Here is a 7,370-nt window from a genome sequence, read left to right on the forward strand (position 1 = left end):
CATATTCTTAAAAATATGATGTACTGTCCATCACTTTCATCTTTACTAATATAACATATAATATAATATCTAACTTTTATAACATATAATATCTAACTTTTATTATAATTAGGAGTACTCTTTTGCAAAAAGAATTTTTTAAATGTTAATTGGTCATGTTTACTTCTTTTTTGTGTGACATGATTATTTGAATCCTTTGTCCATTTGTCTACCAGGGTATTCATCATTTACCTAATAACTCAAAAAATCTCTTTAAAAAAATAAGCATATTAAATTCTTGCCAGTCAAATATGTCGCAAATATTTCTCCCAATTTATTATTTTAACTTTTTTAATGAAACCTTTTCCATATAAAAGTTCTATTTTTAGCATTATTTTGTTCTTACATGAATGTCCAGTTGTCCCAACATTTATTGAATAATCCATCTTTTCTCACTGTTTTGAAAGGTCACCTGAAATCTGCACACTAAAACTTCATATGTGAATCTGCTGTAGAACTTTCTAATTCATTCTATCAACTCTTTTTTCTGCCCAGATGTCACTGCTCCTTCTAACTCTTTCCTTTCTTTCAAAATTTTCTTGGCTTTATCACATTTCCAGTTTTCAGATGAACATCATAAACAATTTGAGAAGTTCCAAAGAATCTATTGTGATTTTTTTGGAATTACACTGCAATTATAGATTAATTTGTGAAGAAACGACTTATACTTTTTTTCCTTTAATTTTATTTTTTAAATTTACATCCAAATTAATTACCGTATAGTGCAACGATTTCAGAGTAGATTCTTTAACGCACCTTACCCATTTAGCCCATTCCCCCCCTCAACCCCTCCAGCAACCCTCTGTTTCTTCTCCACATTTAAGAGTCTCTTATGTTTTGTCCCCCTCCCTGTTTTTATATTATTTTTGCTTCCCTTCCCTTATGTTCATCTGTTTTGTCTCTTAAAGTCATCATATGAGTGAAGTTATATGATATTTGTCTTTCTATGACTAATTTCACTTAGCATAATACCCTCTAGTTCCATCCACATAGTTGCAAATGGCAAGATTTCATTCTTTTTGATTGTCGAGTAATACTCCGTTGTATATATATATATATACACCAAATCGTCTTTATCCATTCATCCATCGATGGACATTTGGGGTCTTTCCATACTTTGGCTATTTTTGATAGTGTTGCTATAAACATTGGGGTACATGTGCCCCTTCAAAACAGCACACCTGTATCCCTTGGATAACTACCTGGTAGTGCAATTGCTGGGTCATAGGGTAGTTCTATTTTTAATTTTTTGAGGAACCCCCATACGGTTTTCCAGAGTGGCTGCACCGGCTTGCATTCCCACCAGCATGCAAAAGAGATCCTCTTTCTCCGCATCCTCGCCAACATCTGTTGTTACCTGAGTTGTTCATGTTAGCCATTCTGACAGGTGTGGGGTGGTGTCTCCTTGTGGTTTTGATTTGTCTTTCCCTGATGAGGAGTGATGTGGAGCATTTTTTCACGTGCTGGTTGGCCATCTGGATGTCTTCTCTGGAGAAGTGTCTATTCATGTCTTTTGCCCATTTCTTCACTGGATTTAAATTGTACACTTTAACAGGGTGAATTTTACGGTATGTAAGTTATATCTCAATAAGATTGTTATTTAAAAACTGGAAGCAAAACAAAGATGCCAGTTACTATTTCTATTGTTAAATGTTTTTCTGGAAAACCTATCTAATGTGGAAGGTCAAGAAAAATAAATAAAAGGTACAACTTTTGAAAGAGATTTTAAAAAAATCATTATTTGGAGACCATTTTATTACATATTGAGGTAACTCCAAGAAGGAAGAAACAGTTTTTTAAAGAGTTCAAGAAGGTGGCTAAGGAGATGTATATACTCTATGGGTAGGTAAACACACACATACACACTCACACATACGTACAAAGACAACATATGTGCCAGTTAGAAAAATATTTGAGTTACAGGAATAGCAAAAGTTATGACATACATCTGGATAAGCTTAATCTAAAGTATGTGGGAGCTTTCAGAGAAAATAATACAACTTTACTAAAATAGATAAAATAAAACCTGAATAATAGACATGTATGTTCACAGAAGGGAAAACCCAATATAAAAAACAAGTCATTTCTGGGAAACAAAAGCAATAAAGAACTACTGGGACCTCATCAAAATAAAAAGCTTCTACACAGCGAAGGAAACAATCAGCAAAACTAAAAGGCAACTGAAGGAATGGGAGAAGATATTTGCAAATGACATATCAGTTAAAGGGTTAGTATCCAAAATCTATAAAGAATTTATCAAACTCAACACCCAAAAAACAAATCATCCAGTGAAGAAATGGGCAAAAGACATGAATAGACACTTCTCCAGAGAAGACAACCAGATGGCCAACCAGCACGTGAAAAAATGCTCCACATCACTCCTCATCAGGGAAAGACAAATCAAAACCACAAGGAGACACCACCCCACACCTGTCAGAATGGCTAACATGAACAACTCAGGTAACAACAGATGTTGGCGAGGATGCGGAGAAAGAGGATCTCTTTTGCGTGCTGGTGGGAATGCAAGCCGGTGCAGCCACTCTGGAAAACCGTATGGGGGTTCCTCAAAAAATTAAAAATAGAACTACCCTATGACCCAGCAATTGCACTACCAGGTAGTTATCCAAGGGATACAGGTGTGCTGTTTTGAAGGGGCACATGTACCCCAATGTTTATAGCAACACTATCAAAAATAGCCAAAGTATGGAAAGACTCCAAATGTCCATCGATGGATGAATGGATAAAGACGATTTGGTGTATATATATATATATATATATATATATATATATATATATACAACGGAGTATTACTCGACAATCAAAAAGAATGAAATCTTGCCATTTGCAACTATGTGGATGGAACTAGAGGGTATTATGCTAAGTGAAATTAGTCATAGAAAGACAAATATCATATAACTTCACTCATATGATGACTTTAAGAGACAAAACAGATGAACATAAGGGAAGGGAAGCAAAAATAATATAAAAACAGGGAGGGGGACAAAACATAAGAGACTCTTAAATGTGGAGAAGAAACAGAGGGTTGCTGGAGGGGTTGTGGGAGGGGGGATGGGCTAAATGGGTAAGGGCACTAAGGAATCTACTCCTGAAATCATTGTTGCACTGTACGCTAACTAATTTGGATGTAAATTTAAAAGAAGTGTACAATTTAGTGTACACTTAGAAAGCTAGGGTTCGGGGACACCTGGGTGGCTCAGTCAGTTAAGCGTCCGACTTCAGCTCAGGTCATTATCTCACAGCTTGTGAGTTCGAGCCCTGTGTCGGGCTCTCTGTGCTGACAGCTCAGAGCCTGGAAATGCTTTGGATTCTGGGTCTTCTCTCTCTCTGCCCCTCCCCTGCTCCCACTGTGTCTCTCTCTCTCACTTTCACAAAAATAAATAATAAAACATTACAAAAAAATTTTTTTAAAAGAAAGAAAGCTAGGGTTGGATCATAAAGGCACTTAGCTGGAGGCTGTCAGCTACCTTCAGTCCTTGCAGATGACTGAGCATCAACTTCCACAGTTGCCATATTTGTATTCTAATCTCTTAGGTATATATTATCTCACAAAGTTTAGAATATCTTCCTCTTCTTTAGATAATATTTTCTATCCCCCACAAAGTGCCTAGCATAGCTCCTTGCCCATGGTAGGACCTCACTAAATATGCGTGGAATAAATTAATAAGTATCTACCCATTAATTGCAGGATCTTTAGATAATTCTGGGCAGAAAAGCATTTGACACAGTTCTTACGGGTGGTATGCTGGTAAATGTTTAACAACTAGTTCTTGGGAGTACTTATTTCTAGTGTTTGCTTGATTTCTGAGGTAACAATATTCCCACCACGTCAGTTTTGGTACTTACAGGATATTAACCAGGATGCAAAATTCCTAAAAATTTAACAATGTTCTGTCAATCTGATACAAGCCAGCTCCAGCACAGCACGGATTCTTACCCTCAAAGAGTTTTTTGGTGTGTTTTTTCTTCCCTTTGGATTTTTTTATTTATTGAAAAATAAAAATTGGAATAATATTCAATGAAATTTCAAAAATTAATTCGCCCATAATTCATCTACTCTAACAGCTAATATAACTCCTCACTGTTAGGCATTCTCTTCCAGTCTTTGCTTTATGCATACATATTTTAACTAACTATAATCATCCAGTTCTTAAAGTGTTTTGTTTTAGCAAATTTTAAACATACACAAAGTAGACAGAATAAAATAATGAGCCCTATGTACTATTATCCAGCCCCCCAGAACATTAACCTGTAACTAACCCTGTCCTAACTATGCCAGCTATTTGCCTCCCACCCACAGTTTCTGAAACAAATCCCAGACATCATATCCTTCCATCTGTAAATATTTCAATAGCAACCATTTAATTTTTCATTCAGCTTTTTTCACTTGTAGTCTAAAGAACACAAAGTCATAAATAATTCAACTAAGAAAACATTTGAATATTCTGATGTTGGCAGTGAGGGCTGATTTGAGGGGCAAGGGAGGAGTGTCTAAAAGCTGCAGCATCTGAAGAACTGGATTAGGGAATCTTTTCACTTTTTCCTCATCCTTCTTTTTGTGGCAAAGCACAACAGAACCCAGTTACAATCCCACACGGTATCTATACACACAGAAACACATGCATCATAGGTCAAATCAATCAGTGTCTCTACACATGAAAAATACCCATCAAAGCATATTTTACTCAATACAGTTAAATCCCAAGGCAGTTATTAGTCACCTTTTCCAATTTAGCAATTTTTAAGGATATCGCTATCAACCCCCTTGGACATATATTTTTTAAACTTTCCATCTGATCATCCATTGGTCCAACACTTCTTGGAAGACAGATTACTGTCTCCTTCCTTCATCCTAATAATTTATGCTGCAGTGTCATGAATGCTGTCACCCCTCAAGGCCTTTGGGGAAGAGCCATACAGAGCATGGAACCTTGAAGTCCAGTTCCAAATACAAATCTGGCAAACAAGAAGTCCTCATTATTCGCGCATTTTCCATATGCAACATTTGATATTCTAGCAGAGTAGCTCACAGTGTAGACTGAGAGCAGGAAGCAGAAACTGTTTTTATTAATTTTATAACCTCTTTAGACTATTGGTTACAATTCTGGGCATACGCTGTCCCTTACCACGGCTCTACCCTGCAAGGTAGACTTTATTGTACCAAATTTGGAGATGAGAGAAAACAAGACCTACAGAGACTTACTCAAGATCAAACACTTAAATGTGATGGGGCCAGGATCTGAACCCCAGTGCATCAATTGGGGTTATTTGGTTGCAAGCAAAAGAAATAGGCTAAATTCAGCTGAAAAGAGGATATTAGAGGGATACTGAACAGATCACAGACTGAATAGGAAGCTGTGTAACACAAGGCTGAATGGGCGCCTGAGTGGTTTGGTTGGTTAAGTGTATGACTTCTGATTTCAGTTCAGGTCTTGATCTCAGGGTCATGGGTTCAAGCCCTGTGTTGAGCTCTGTGCTGCGAGTGAAGCCTTCTTTAAAAAAAAAAAGAGAGAGAGAGAGACAGGGCCAGAACCAGGGCAACAGAAATACTGCATCCTCTAGTCAGGAGAGTATGAACATCAACCATTTTTCATCCTTCTGTCATTTTGTTCAGGATTCAAAGTTCACGGAAAGAGTCCTCAAATGGTCTTTCACTTCAGAAGGAGAGCAGGACATGTAATTTCCTATCCCATGAAGAAGCCCCATTCTGTAGAAATAATTTCTCAAAATTAATTCAGTGTGCAGACCCCCTTCAAAGAGGAACTTGTCACTCCAGCTGTGACAGTGTTGTTTACAGAGAGCCTTCAGCTGTCAACCCTCCAGGAACTTCCTTTGCTGCAGAGAACACTCCATTCATGGTTACACCCTTCCAGGGACAGCCCACATTATTGAAGCTGGGGTATAAAGGCCTGACCATTTTAACTTTATGGCACAACTCTGCAGGGCCATTTTCACTCCAGAGCTCTCTGAGCCTGAATGAGGCTGTTGGGAGAGCTTGTAGCACAACTGAATTTTTCCCTCTACCCACTCCTGCTTCCCATCTCTCCCTTCCATAGGTGTTGATTCCAAGAGCCTTTTTATTTTTCTTTTTTAAAAATGTTTATTTATTTTGAGAGAGGGAGAGAGAGAGCGAAAGAGCAGGGGAGGGGCAGAGAGAGATGGAGAGAGAGAATCCCAAGCAGGCTCCATGCTATCAGCACAGAGCCTGACACAGGGTTCGATCCCATGAACCGTGAGATCATGACCTGAGCCAAAATCAAGAGTCAGCTGCTTAACTGACTGACCCACCCAGGTGCCCCTGAAAAGACTATTTAAAAATAAACATCCTGAACGCTTAATGCAGTCTCAGAGTTTGCTTTCTGGAGAACCCAACCTGTGACATCTCCACTCACCAATGTTGCCTGACTCCAAAGTCCCATCTTTTTACACCACTAATTGTAATTATGCTTCATTATGACTTTTTTACGATGGTAAGATATACATAACATAAAATTAACCATTTTAACCGTTTTAAAGTTTAATGGCATTAAGTATACTCACATGATTGTGCAATTTCATTTTGACTTTTTTATTTTATTTTATTTTATTTTTGAAAAAAAATTTTTTAACGTTTATTTATTTTTGAAACAGAGAGAGACAGCATGAACGGGGGAGACAGCAGAGAGAGAGGGAGACACAGAACCGGAAGCAGGCTCCAGGCTCTGAGGCATCAGCCCAGAGCCAGACGCGGGGCTCGAACCCACAGACCGTGAGATCGTGACCTGAGCTGAAGTCGGATGCTTAACCGACTGAGCCACCCAGGCGCCCCTCATTTTGACTTTTTATAAACATTTAGGAACAGAGATACACAGAGCATTAGATCTGGAGAAGAGGGAGACCTTTACATGCTAAAATATGCAAATTCAACTATCACAACTTAGCAAATGTAAAAAAGAAACAGAAAGACTGGTAGGGGAAAAGAGAGAAACATAAATTAAGTAGGCATGTCCCCTTTCTACAGCAAGTGAACAAAAAGGATAAATGTCCTGCTTCCCTATGGACCTCAGTCCCTTCTGCTTCCCCCAAGAAGGCATCTCTCCATGCTGAGGGTGACTGTGGATTTAAGATTTGTATTTTGCTATAATATGGCACCAAACATAAGCCAACTGCTTCATCTGGTCTCAATGAAGAAAGAGGGATCTGCCCTAATCTGCCCCAGAGAAAAAATTGCCTGGGTGGGACCTAAAAGGTGGCTTGACAGGGACAGTGTGAGGCCTTGGTAAGGGATTTTCAAGGATAATTTTGACTATATCCAGTTTTCGCCTTATATGCTG

Source organism: Panthera tigris, chromosome B3, assembly GCF_018350195.1.
Source record: "Panthera tigris isolate Pti1 chromosome B3, P.tigris_Pti1_mat1.1, whole genome shotgun sequence".
NCBI lineage: Eukaryota > Metazoa > Chordata > Mammalia > Carnivora > Felidae > Panthera > Panthera tigris.